The 14191-nt window shown below is 43.1% G+C and overlaps 2 pseudogenes; one reads left to right on the top strand and one right to left on the bottom strand.

Moving 5' to 3' along the window:
• The first annotated feature begins 2826 nt into the window (after nt 1–2826).
• LOC132430541 (protein S100-A10 pseudogene) lies at nt 2827–3130 on the top strand (annotated as a pseudogene).
• Nucleotides 3131–9823: 6693 nt separating this feature from the next.
• Nucleotides 9824–10401, bottom strand: LOC132430540 (BET1 homolog pseudogene; annotated as a pseudogene).
• Between the last annotated feature and the right edge of the window lie 3790 nt (nt 10402–14191).

The following is a 14191-nucleotide window of genomic DNA, read 5'->3' as shown; positions in this document are numbered from 1 at the left end:
GCATCAACTCCTGAATTTTCTGAACTATCTCAAACTCAAGGACATCATCAGCTGTTTTCAAAACAATATCTGCTAGCAGCTGCCAGTTGCAACCTTATGGTCTCAGGGTCTCCCCTTGTAGCTATGCAACCGTTTTGGGCCCCAACCAATCCGTGCTTAACAAGCACCCTTACTTCGTGCCAGCTCCAATCCTAATTCTTGGCAAACAACTTATTTAATTTTATGGGTTTTGCATATATAAGCCTCCTTCATTTTGTGGTCCGGTGGAAGACAATTCAAGTGCTTTTTGAATCTGTGTCTCCTGGGCTACAGTCCTCATTTTGGCTCACATGAAACTCTCCTCTATCCCTTATTATAAATTGTTTATTGATTATTTACATCAACATTGTTTTCCATCCACTTCATGTGATGAAGGGCAGGGAGTCTCAGACTCTATCTCCTCCAAACAAAATAAGAGTGATGGATCGTGTACTGAGCACCTACTATGTTCCTAATCCTTGTGGATGACCTTGTGAAGCGTCTTCTCTTGCTCATTTTAGATGGGGAAGCCAGCTCAGAGAAGGGCAGTGACCTGCCTGAGGTTTAAACACCTAAAGTTCTCTCTGGTCTTCTGCTCACCACGCCTCCTTGGGTGGCATTTAGTGAAAGGAATATTAACTATCTTTGACCAGAGAGAAATTTGCATGATTTTGTAAGTTTCAGAGCAAAAGACCCTCAGCTGTGAACTGAGGTCTGTGGACAGTAGCTTATAGGGAGGGATGAGGAAGGCAGAGATCCATGGAGACGTACATTCTCTGACTCCAGTTAGGAGCTCCCAGCACTGCTGCTAAGAGGAACCTTGGATGCAAGCTCAGATGGGCTTTTGCCCTCCATTTCCTTTGCACAAGGGCAGATTCTGGCTTCCAGGAGAGGCTGGGAATATAGTAGGCTCCTTTATGGGGAGCAGGTATTGCTGGGTCAGCATGGCTGGGCACTTTCTGCTGTAGAAGAGCAGATATATGACTACCAAGACATGTCCCAGGGTGAGAGTACCCATCCTCCCCTGACCTCCAGAGTAAAACTCCCAAAGGCTCAGGGCCTGTCATCATGACAAGGGACTTCCTTCTGGGGTTTCTGTTTTTAGGGTTTAATGTATATGAAAGTGTTTTGAAATGTAGAAAGAGCTATACAAATACTGATATAGAAAGTTGAGGCTTGAAACTATAAAATTCCTAGAAGAAGACATATGGGAAAATCTTCATAACATTGGTTTTGGCAATGATTTCATGGATATGACACTGAAAGAACAGGCAACGAAAGCCAAAATAGACATCAAACTAAAGCCTTCTGCACAGCAAAGGAAACACTCAACAGGGTAAAAATGCACCCCAGAGAATGGGAGAAAGTATTTGCAAATCTTATGTCTCGTAAGGGGTAATATCCAAAATATGTAAGGAACTCCTACTACCCAACAGCAAAAAGACAAATAACCTTTTTAATAAATGGGCAAAGGACTTGAACTGTTTTGAAAACAAGACATACAAATGGCCAACAGCTATATGAAAAGGTGCTCAGCACCACTAATCATCAGGGAAATGCAAACCAAAACCACAATGAGATATCACATCATACCTGTTAGGATGGCCATTATCAAACAAACCAAGTCTGGCAAGGATGTAGAGAAATTGGAACCCTGTGCACTGTTTCTGGGAATGTAAAATGGTGCAATTATTAGGGAAAACAATATGGAGGTTCCTAAAAAAATTAAAAATAGAACTAACATATGATCCAGCAATCCCACTTCTACGTATTTATCTGAAAGAACTGAAAGCAGGATCTTAAAAAGATGTCTGCACGCATGTTCATTTCAGCATTATGCACAATAGCCAAGAGGTAGAAGCAACCTAAATGTCCATTGACAGATGAATGAATAAAGAAAATGTGGTATAGACATACCATGGAATATCATTCAGTCATAAAAAAAGATGGATAAACCTTGAGGACATTATGCTAAGTGAAACAAACCAGTCACAGAATGAGAAATACTGCATGATTCTACTTATATGAGGTATCTAGAGTAATCAAACTCATAGAAACAGAGAGTAGAGTGGTGGTTGCCAGGGGCTGGGAGAGTTGCCAGAGGGAAATGGGGAATTGCTGTTTAATGGGTATAGAGTTTCAGTCACGGATGAAAAATTTCTAGAAATCCCTGTACAACATTGTGCATATAGTTAATAATATGGTACTGTACACTTATGAATGTGTTGAGGGTAAATCTCATTTTATGTGTGTGTGTGTGTGTGTGTGTGTGTGTGTGTGTGTTTACCACAATTGAAAAAAAAAAAAGAAGAGGCTAAGTGATTTACTCAAAATTGAAAAGCTAATCAATGTGGTCTCATTTTGGGTTTTTTCCCATTATTATAGTGTAACTCATGAAACTTTGTGGTCAAATGTATTCTTTACTCATTCAATATATATATATATTTTTGGCCACACTGCATGGCATCTGGGATCTTAGTTCCCTGACCAAAGATCAAATCTGCACCCCCTGCAGCGGAAGCATGGTGCCCTAACCACTGGACTGCCAGGGAATTCCCCATTAAAGAAATATTTATTGCATGTCCACTATGTGCCAAACATTGTTTTAGGTGCTGGAGATATGACCATGAACAAAACAGACATAAATGCTGATCCTTGTTGAATTTTAATTCTAGTGCTGGGAAGATTAAAAAAAAAAAAGACCAACGTGTTTATAGTATATTAGAAGGTGATAAACTAAACCCGCATCCCAGCTAGCCAAGTGACCCCTCCACACCTTGCGCTAAGGTTTCAACAGACCTCACCGAAATGCCATGTCAAATGGAACATGCCATGGAAACCATGATGTTCACGTTTCACAAATTTGCTGGGGATAAAGTCTACTTTACAAAGGAGGACCTGAGGATACTCATGGAAAAGGAGTTCCCTGGATTTTTGGAAAATCAAAATATTGAAGGATCTGGACCCGTAGTAAGATGGTTAAGTGGGCTTCCAGAGCTCCTTTTCGCTAAATTCTGGGCTCACTATTGCGTGCGATGACTATTTTGTGGTACACATGAAGCAGAAGGGAAAGAAGAAGGCAGCATGGAGCCATTACTCCCACCATGATTAGAGTTCTCCCACTGGGGCTCTTAAGGAATCTGTCCCATAGCTTCCCCCTGTATAAGGATTTCATGAGCAGATAGGGCCCCTTAGAAAATGTACAAATAAAATCCAACTCCCATTTGACAAGCAGAGAAAGCAGAGTCAGTTAAAGCCAGATAAGCTTTTTTTAAAAAATAAATTTATTTATTTATTTATGGCTGCATTGGGTCTTCGTTGCTGTGCGCACGCTTTCTCTAGTTGTGGCGAGTGGGGGTTACTCTTTGTTGCTGTGCACGGGCTTCTCATTGCAGTGGCTTCTCTTGTTGCGGAGCACGGGCTGTAGGCGCGAAGGCTTCAGTAGTTGTGGTTCGCAGGCTCTAGAGCACAGGCTTAGTAGTTGTGGCACACGGGCTTTGTTGCTCCGCGACATGTGAGATCTTCCTGGACCAGGGATCGAACCCGTGTCCCCTGCATTGGCAGGTGGATTCTTAACCACTGCGCCACCAGGGAAGTCTCAGATAAGCTTTTTTTTTTTTGCGGTATGTGGGCCTCTCACTGTTGTGGCCTCTCCCGTTGCGGAGCACAGGCTCCGGATGTGCAGGCTCAGCGGCCATGGCTCACAGGCCCAGCCGCTCCGCGGCATGTGGGATCTTCCCAGACCGGGGCACGAACCCGTGTCCCCTGCATCGGCAGGCGGACTCTCAACCACTGTGCCACCTGGGAAGCCCCCCAGATAAGCTTTTCATTTTTATATTGGTCACATCCTCTTGCCCTCAATAAACAACTTACTTTTTTTCGTTCCTAAAAAGATGGTGATATGATAAAGGCTAAGAAGGAAAATAAAGCAGGGGAGGGAGATAGGGAGTACAGGGGGAGGCGGTCCACTTTAAATAGGTAGCGGGCGTAGCAAATGCAAAACCCCTTGGGCAGGATTGTGTCAAGTGCAGAGCAAGGCATCCCTGTGGCTGGAGCAGAACGAGAGAGTGAGTGAGGAGGAGGATGGTGAAAGATGAGGTTAGAGGAGCAAAGGGCAGGGGGCAGGGCTTTCCTGGGACCTCTCTGGCTGCCGTATCAAGAAGAGGCAGTGAGGAAGTGATGGGGGAAGCCTGGAGGCAAGTTAAGCCCTTACAATAACACAGGTGAGAAAATATGAGAGCTGGTGGTGGACGAGGTTAGAAATCACTAGATATTGAAGACAAAGCCCACAGAATATCCTGATGGGTTGATGGTGGGAGGACACCACAGAAAGAGGGGAGTCAAAGGTGACTCCCTGGTTTTGAGCCTGGAGAGCTGGAAGGATGAAATGAAAGGATGAGGAAGACCATGGGTCAGGCAGGTTCAGTTCTTGTAAATCAAATCATTGGTCAACTCCTTTATTCACTTGCTACATAAAATGAATTTTAATTATACAAAGCATACACATTCCCCTTGTAAAAATGGAAACATCTGAGCCCACCTTGGTCTTATTTCCACCTTTATAGATTTAACTACTGTTATTTGTTTGGTATGAATGCTCCCAGATCCTTTGCTAGATGTTTACGTAGCTACAGATATTCCCTTGGAAAATACAGTTTTGTGAGTTCTGAAAGGAAAGAAGTTTACATAAATACATCACTCTGCAACTTGCTGTTTTCATTCAATAATATGAGTTGGAAATGAGTTCATACTTGTACATAGAGATCTACCTCATTTGTTTTCATGACTGCATAATATTCCTTATATTAGACAACTTTAAAGGAATGGTGATTTCATTTGAAAGTGGAGAAAACTTTTGAAAGGTGTATTAGTCAGGGTTCTTCAGAGAATCAGAATATATTTATACAGGGGCGGAGAGAGGTGTGGGGGACAGGCAGGGGAAGCTGCCCTAATTATTGCAGAAGGTAGAAACAGGATTGCAGAGAGCAAGGAGTTGTTTTTTAGGAAAAGTGGCAACAGAGATGGGATTCCCCCATGCTGTCCTCAACTCAGTGTTTGCGAAGGCATATTTCTTATTAACCTAGGAGATGTGAATTGTTCCAGCAGTGAAAGTGAATGATTTTATAGACTCATAAACTCATGGATTCCTGCTGCTGGCAGTCTCATGCCATTATTGGCAGTTTACTGCCCTGTGCAAATGGGGACTTTGCTGCCACGTGGGGTGGAAGGCAGAGGGTTGGAGGCAGGCAGGTTCTCACTCTAATTTGAGCTGCTCCTCAAGAGATATGATCATGGGACTTCCCTGGTGGCACAGTAGTTAAAAATCCTCCTGCCAATGCAGGGGACACGGGTTCGAGCCCTGGTCTAGGAAGATCCCACATGCCGTGGAGCAACTAAGCCTGTGCGCCACAACTACTGAGCCTGTGCTCCAGAGCTCCCGAGCCACAACTACTGAGCCCACGTGCCACAACTGCTGAAGCCCGCGCACCTAGAGCCCGTGCTCTGCAACAAGAGAAGCCACCGCAATGAGAAACCCGCGCACCGCAACAAAGAGTAGCCCCCGCTCTCAGCAGCTAGAGAAAGCCTGCGTTCAGCACCGAAGACCCAACATAGCCAAAAATAAATAAAAATTTAAAAATTTATTTTTAAAATAAAGGAGAAATGTGGTCTGGGAGAAGGTGGATCACTTTCAGTCTTTGGGATAATCTTAGAGATAATCTCTAAACAGACAGACCAAGGTTCGCAGCAGGTGCCTTATACCAGCATGAGGCCCATGGACTGTAAGGGCTGGAAGGACCCCAGGGTTCTTCTTAACCCAAGGTCTTTATGTTGCAGCTGAGGAAGCTGGACAACTTGATCATCAGAGTTCAGGTGTAAGGTCCTATCTTTTGTTCTGAAAACTGAATTGTATAAGCATAGGATTGGGAATTCCGAGTTTAGCATCAATTTATATTTAAAAGTTTTGGGTGGATCGTTGATAAAAGCTTTGTGTGAGTCAGCACTAAGATATGGTTATGAAAAATGAACATGCTATATTTAAAGGCAGTCATTATATTTATAAAATAAAATTAATACATGTTCATGGTAGGGAATTTGAAAAATATTAAAAAGTATATAGACAAAGTCAGAAATCACCCATAAAATCCAACATCTCTACTACCTAAAGCCAATAATTGTAGATATTTTGTGTGTACGTATAGGTCAAAAATATTATATAAGGCAATCATGTTGCATCTACAATTCTGTATTGCACTTAAAATTAAACTTTTTATTTTGAGATAATTGTAGATTCACATGCAGTTGTAAGAAATAATACAGAGATCCCACGTACCCGCTACCAAGTTTTCCCCAATGGTAACATCTTGGCAAAACTATAGTACAATATCACAAGCGGCACGTTGACATTTATAATCCACTGATATTATTCAGATGTCCCTCTTTTACTTAAACACATTTGTGAGTGTGTGTGTGTTTAGTTCTCTACAGTTTTATCATGTGTGTAGTTTCATGTATCCACAACCACAGTGAAACCCAGAATAGTTCCAGTACCACAAGGAGTTCTCATTTTGCCCTTTTATAATCACACCCCCTTACTCTCATACCCGCTCACTCATTCCTGACCCCTGGCAACCACTAATCTGTTCTCCATGTCTAAATTTTGTGTTTTCAAAGATGTTATATAAATGAATCATAATGGCCTTTTGAGATATATATATATATATATATATATATATATAAAATATATAAAACATTTTAGAATTGTTTTTTTCCAATCAGCATAATTTCCTTGAGATCTGTCCAGTTGTGTATCACTAATTCACTTCTCTTTATTGCTGAGTACTATTCTGTGCTATGGATGTACCAGTTTGTTTAACTAGAGGAGGTGAGGTAGGTCAGCCATATTGCCTGTTGTCCCTGTTTATTTTAGCCTCTACCAAAAAGAGTTGAAGGACATCAGCGTTGTTTCCAGTTTTTGGCGATTAAATAAAGCCGCTATGAGCACTCATGTACAACTTTTTATGTGAAGATATGTTTTCATTTCTCTGGGACAGATGTCCAAGAACTTGATGACTGGGTAACGTAGTAATTGTGTGTTTAATTTATAAGAAACTGCCTAAAATTTTTTTTGAAGTGTGAATCACATTTTTTTTTTCCTTTTGGCCATGCCACGCAGCTTGCAGGATCTTAGTTCTCAGACCAGGGACTGAATCCGTGCCCCCTGCAGTGAAACCGCAGAGTCCTAACCACTGGACCACCAGGGAAGTCCCTGAATCACACATTTTTAACATGTAGTGTGAATATTTCTCTAAGTAATAAAGTAGGCTTTGCCAAAAAGATTTTAAATGACAACATTATATTGCATGGGATGGGTATAGCATAATTTATTTAAGCTTTTCCCTAACGTTGAACATTTTGGTTGTTTCAGATTTCTCTTTCCCTGTAGAAATCATGATTAGACGCCTGCATGTGCAGTTGGTGTGAAGAACAGGCCGGCTGGAACTGTTCTTGCCGTGCCCAGTGATGAGAAGGTTCTGAAAGATTGATTTGTGCTAACTTCACTGCACAGGGGCCTGAGGGAGACATCAGAATGCCACCCTTTTTGTCATTCAGCAAGAAATACAACCATCGCACACACAGGGAGTATGCATGGTACCACTGGCATAAACGACATCCCCTTTGGCTGGGTTGGAAGGCTAACATAATTGTAAACTCCTTTTTAGTTTACCAGGAGAAAGACACCAGAATGCCACAACTCTTCCTGTGGTCAAGTGCCAGGGTGATCAGATGGTCCCCTGGTGAGCTTGGAACCAGGAAAAGGGTGGACTACCTCTAATGGCTCCATTTTCGTGGTCTAGTGCCTTCTTCTCATCTTGGGAATGGTCTTGTCATAGAACAGAACTCAGGATATCTGCTGGCCGAGATGCACACGAGGGCTTCAGTGGGCTCTGCCCATGGTCACTCTCTTGATTTCTGCATGTCTGTGTGCAAAACCTCTTCTGATGGACACTATTTATTTTGTGAATTGATGCCCTCAATCAAGTCCTGTGAGCCAGTAGCTTTTCTCTCTCCTTCCATTGACTGTCTTTGGTTTTTGATCCATTTTGGGTGGATTCTGCCATTCAGCGCTCAGTGGGAAATGCAGTTTCCTCATTCCTAAGTTCTTGGAGGATACTTTACTGTAGCCTCTGAGTACTTACAGCTTCTACTATTATAAATGTTTCATTATTACAAATAACTTGCGCTCTTACAAACAACCCATTCTACATGCACCTTGTCTTTTTAAAATTATTTCTTTAAGGGAAATTTTAGAAGCGTAGTCATTGGGTTCAAGAGTATGAACATTTTTTTTGTTGGTGGCGGTGATCATTGATAATGCCATCCCTAGAAAAGTATCATAGCTCATTCTGGAGCTCTGTGAGAACGCCCGCTTCATTTTATGTTTATCAATACTGGCTAGTAGATGTTTTAATGCAAATTTGGTGAGTGAAAAGGGCATCTGTTCTAATTTGTATGTCATCGATTTTCAATGGGCTGAGAGCTAACGTGTCAACAGCCTGCCCCCTAAGGCAAGGCCAAGGGTTATCAGCAGGGCTGGGCCACTTCCAGTTTTCAGAAGTGCTCAGAACTTTGTATGGCACTGACCACAGTAAGAAAAGATTCCTCTGCTGAAGGCAATGGCGATGGAAGCTCTGTACTGAGCATGTAACTTGGAGTGCCAGGCAGTACAGACAGGTGGGCTTCATTCATTCATTAATTCAACAAACAGCTCTTGAGTACCTCCTTTCAAGGGGCTATGCTAGGAATTGGAGGATCAGCCAGACACACTCTCCGCTCTCAGGAGTTTATAATCAAGGAGATGAGACAGACAGATAGTTACAAAGCAATGTGATAAGCACAAACAGGGTGCTAAGCCGTAGGAACAGAGAGAGGGAAACACCAAGTGCAACCTGAGGGGTAAGGCCAGGGATGACTAGGTTGAGTCTTTTTTTTTTTTTTTACTTTTCTTGAACATTCTATTTCCATTCAGAGCTTAGCAAATTACTTTAACTTCACATTATTCTGTCATAAATGATAACCAAATGGCCTAAGTAGTTAAAATCATAAAACTATGATAAGCCAAGTCAATGGTATATATATAAAGTTAATATAAAATGACAACTATACGGGTACACATTTGTTTTGAATCTTACTAGAAATATGCCAAAATAACAAGTTTTATTAAAGAATGAGGTCCTTGGGCAGAGGCGGAAGAAGAGTCATATCATCAAAAATTATTAGGAAAACTGTAGGTAAAAAGACATCAGCCTACAATTTTAACCAAATAGAGGAGGCAAGGAGAGTACATCATCAGGGGCGATGACAGTTCAGGGAAATACATTTACCATCCATCACAAACTTTCTCACCACCTCAAGAGCTCAGCACAAGGCTGTCCAGGCATTGTTATTTTCCCACTAAGTTTCTTTATGTGGAACATAAACCTACATTTATGGTAACAACAGGATATTACACTGCTATTTAACCTGACAGCAAAAAACAGGAAAAAAACTTCTTAGGGCCAGACTGACCTCGGCCTATGTCAATACCCCTGAAAATAGGGGCAAAAAAATGAATCATTAAGAAACAGTATCCAAAGAGCACTGTATTATCTAATGTGACTTATAAGACAAGTAAAATCCAGTAATCTTTGATGGAAAAAGCCATAGCATTATTTGAAATTTAGGAATGTTTTGATGCTGAATTTTTACTGAAGTGGTACTCCAAGCCGTGAAGTTGGAACAAATTCCAAACTCACAGTTGCTTGCATCACCTCGGTTTAATAATCCAATAAATGACAGAAAAGGACAACCATGAAACCAGCAGCTTTGTTTGGCCCCCTCTGGATAAAATCTTCAGTTTTCCCATGGCTTGACCTAGAAATCCAGTTGTAGAATCAAACTGTGAATCCATTTCAGCTAATAATTTATTTTGATGTTTAACTTCGTGGCCTATTTCAATGGAAAGAGATTTTATAGCAGTTACTTTGTTTCTCAGACTTTCTTGCTTTTTTTTTTTTTTTTTTTTTTTTTTTTGCGGTACGCGGGCCTCTCACTGTTGTGGCCCCTCCCATTGCGGAGCACACGCTCCGGACGCGCCGGCTCAGCGGCCATGGCTCACAGGCCCAGCCGCTCCGCGGTATGTGGGATCTTCCCACACCGGGGCACGAACCCGTGTCCCCTGCATCGGCAGGCAGACTCTCAACCACTGCACCACCAGGGAAGCCCTCTCAGACTTTCCGTGAGTCTCTCATTTTCTTCTTCACCGGCACTATACCCACTATTAGGGTAGCCATAGTTCCCATAGTTGCCAGGAGGTACTCCTTCACCCAGGCCTGCACGCCTCATCCTGCCAGAGGAGCGGGGGAAAAGGCGGGCGGAGGGGTGGGTAGGAAGAGGCCAGGGGCCACCCCGACCGCGTGCTCAGTACCAGGGCCCGGCGAAACACCAACTTCTTCCCCTAAAGCGCCACGACAACAATGTAGTCTCTAGGTTGAGTCTTAAAGGATAGGAGTTCAAGGGAACAATCACAGGCAGAGTCAGGCAAAGGATCGTGTGAAAAGAAATCTCAGAAACTGTAGGTTAAACAAAGGGCAGCCCAGAACATCAAGATTAGAAGTAAGGGCAAGAGGTGAAATTCTAAGGTACCCCAGAACCTTAGAGAGCTCCAGGTGCTCTTATAACTCTGATCTGTTATCTGTGGCACCCGGGGTTAAACTGATTGATCCCTGCCCCAGGCAGAATGCTCCAGCCATTAAAGAGACCCTGCATGGTGAGTCTGAGCTCCAGTACTCTTCAGAAGTGGGGTGTATTCATCCTCATTCAGCCACGTGGCCTGTCTCACAAGTTGACTGATTCAGTGATGCTGCTGTGAGCACTGGTGGACTTGGAATCAGAAACGTCAACTCGAGACCTTGAATAAATCATTTAGTCTCCCTGAATCTCAGTGTTTTGTTTCTGAGATGAGGGGAAAAAGACTTCATAGGGCTGCAAGAGGTTCAGATGAAATAAGGCATGTAAAAGTGTTTTGTAGCTACAAATCTTATGGTTATTACTATTACTATTGAGCTTAACATAGTCATTTATTCATGGAAGCTCTGTTAATTGGCAGCTGACCCCTTCTAGCCTCCTCTCAGACACACGTGTTCCTAAGAATCCCCTGGAACTTGGTCCAGCTGCAGATTCCCAGGCACCATCCCAAGCAATTCTGATTGAGTGGGTCTGGGTTGGTCCCATGAGTTTGTAATTTAACAAGACCTTGAAGTAATTATGATGCAGGTGGCGACACAATCACATGCTGGAGAAACGGGAACTGAGTTCTACTGGGTTGGCCAAAAAGTTCGTTCAGTTAATGAATACGTTGTTCGATAAAGTTCTTGGTGAAAATGAAAAACGTGCCTTTTATTTTTACTTAAAACTGAATGAACTTGTTGGCCAGCCCAATACAGTCGAATGTAGCAGGACTAAAGCCTCCTTCACCATTCTGAACTGGGTCTCCAAAAATGCTTCTGAACGCAACTGGTACAATTAAGTTTGAGACACCTGTAGGATACCCAAGTGGAAATGTCCCCAGGTATTTGGGTAGCAGCTCAGGAGAAAGGTCTGGGTTGGAGGTAAGATTTGGGAGTCCTCAGTGTACAGGTAACAGATGAAGCCTTCACGAGGGTGGGGTAGGATAGCCGTGCTTCAGGTCCCAGCACTGCTTACTGTTTATGGGTCCCCGTTTGTTTTAGCTTCTACCAAAAAGAGTGTGTCTGGATGTCCCATGGTCTCCTCTTCCGGAGTTCTCTCTACCCACAAATGGCACGATCAGATGCCCAAGTCAGAAACCTGCCAATCACTATCTCTGCTCCTCACTCATCTTAGCTAATTAATCACCAAGTTGAGCTGATTCCACTCCTCCTTAATTCTCAAACCCTCCCCCTGCCCCTGCAATCTTCATCCCCACTGCCACCGTCTACTCTCATCTCTTGCTTGGAGTGCCACAGGCTCCTAGCTGACTTCCATCTTCCTTCCAGCCCTGTTCCCATCCAATCCAGCCTCCACTCTGAAGTCATCCTGCTCCTCCAACCAGCCAGAGCTAGTCCTGAGGGCAGACACCCTGGTCTTGCATATAATTGTGTCCCTGACACCTAGCACAGTGCCTGGCATCTAGTAGGTGTTCATTAAATGTTTACCCCTCGTCCCGTCCCCGTGCTCCGTGCCCTCCCTTCTCTCCCAACTCGAAGCCTCAAGGGCAAAGAGAGATTATTAGATTGGAAGAAAAGATAACTTGTGGTTCTCCTTGTGGGTACCCGCATACTTTTCATTGTATAACGGGACTGCTGCGGGCCCCACTAGCACCTGCTTAAACGAACATCAGTCTGTCTACCTGTTACTTTCATAGCAGGCGTCAGAGCATAAACAGTAAAGGCTTAATCAGACACGCTGGAGCTGATGGGTGAGCTGGAGAATCTAGTGCCTTCTCCGGTTACATAAAGAAACTCAGTTAAATGTCTCCAAAAATTTTGAAAGAGAGAGTAAAATGGTAGGAAGGGAAGATGGGGGAAGAGGAATGCTTTGTACAGGAAACCGGTCAGAAGCCCACAGAGCCTACACACTGGAGTGACCCAAGAGTTTACATTCCCTCTAACTGGGCTGTCCTGCTTGAATGTGGTGGGTCCACACTGAATTTGTCCTCATTTATAATTCAGTAAATTTTTATTGAGCCTGTACTATAAGCCAGACACTGCTTTAGGCAATGGGGATACAGTAACAAACAATTCAGACAAAAATGTCTGTTCTCATGAAGCATGTATTTTTGAGGGGGGAGGGGGACAGACAACAAATAAGAAAAATATCTAGTTTGTTGGATGGTGATAAGTGCTACGGAGAAAGACAGAGCAAGGCAAGGGGTCTAGGAATTCTGGAGGTATAGAACTGCTATTTTGTACAGGATGATCAGACCTTTCTGAGAAGGTGACATTAGTGCAAACGTGTGGAGCCTCCTTTGTGTGTTTGCTCAAATGAGCTACCCATATGGATATCTGGGAGAAGGCATGCCTGGTAGAGGAAAGAGTTCCTACTAAGGCCCAGAGGAACTGCATTTTGTTGATCAGAAAACCAGTCTGAGTTGGTTTTATAGGCTCTGGTCGGAAATTGCCATGGCCGTTGGAGGTGCGGGAGGTGGGAGCTGTGGCTTCAGCTTCAGGCGCCTTTAGGGGAATTTGATTCGCAACTTTCCTGTAGGGGGAGGTTTGGGCATTGGATGCTTGTCAGGATTTCCCAAGTTCACTTTTGAAGATCTGAGATCCCAGTCAACATAGGATTTGCCCAGGTTCTCAGTAATCACAGAGGCGACTCTTCTTGCCTGCCCTGTGTGGCAAGGCTGTTTGCCTGGGGTATGCTTACACCTTTGGAGACAGGTAAAGCAGGCAGAGTGGAACAGGTCTCTACCTTGTCTTGCCACGGGTTTTGCTTTTTGTTATATTTTCACGTTTCTCTAGTGCAGATCAGAACACCCTTGGGGCTAAATTTCCATGCAGTAGGATTGGAGGATCTGAGCAGAGTTGCAGTAATGATTCTGAGTAGTATTTTGATAAAGCCATACCATTAGAGGGAAGGAGAAGGGAACAAACTTTGCAATTTACTGATGGGCTATTCACTGTGCTAAGCGTTTACCATACTGATACATTAAATACATTTTCATTATTACTCTGGAAGGTAGGTGGAAAGTGAGGCTCAAAGATATTGACTATTTCCCTGCTTACAAAAATATATGCACTTTATAAAAATGTCAAATAAAAAACCATAAAAAATAGGAAGTGGAAGTCCCTCAGAGTCTCACCTCTTAGAGGAAACAACTACAGGCGGTTAGTGTTCAATCTTCCTGAATTTTAAAAATGTACACACAGGCACATACGTATACCTTTTTTCTGCCCCCCAAGAAACTGGGACCGTATTATACATATTGTTCTGAAACTTGCCTTTTTTCTCAGAACGGTGTGCCTTGGTTATCGTGCTGTGTTAATAAATCTTATTAATGAAAGCAGGCTTTTTGGGGAGTTAGAGCTCTCTGGTAACACAACACCTGGTTGTGTGACTTCACACAAGTCACTTTGCCTCTTAGGACTACAGTTTCCCCCATTTGTAAAACGAG

This window comes from Delphinus delphis, chromosome 9 (assembly GCF_949987515.2).
Source record: "Delphinus delphis chromosome 9, mDelDel1.2, whole genome shotgun sequence".
Lineage (NCBI taxonomy): Eukaryota > Metazoa > Chordata > Mammalia > Artiodactyla > Delphinidae > Delphinus > Delphinus delphis.
This window is presented reverse-complemented; position numbering and strand designations above follow the sequence as displayed.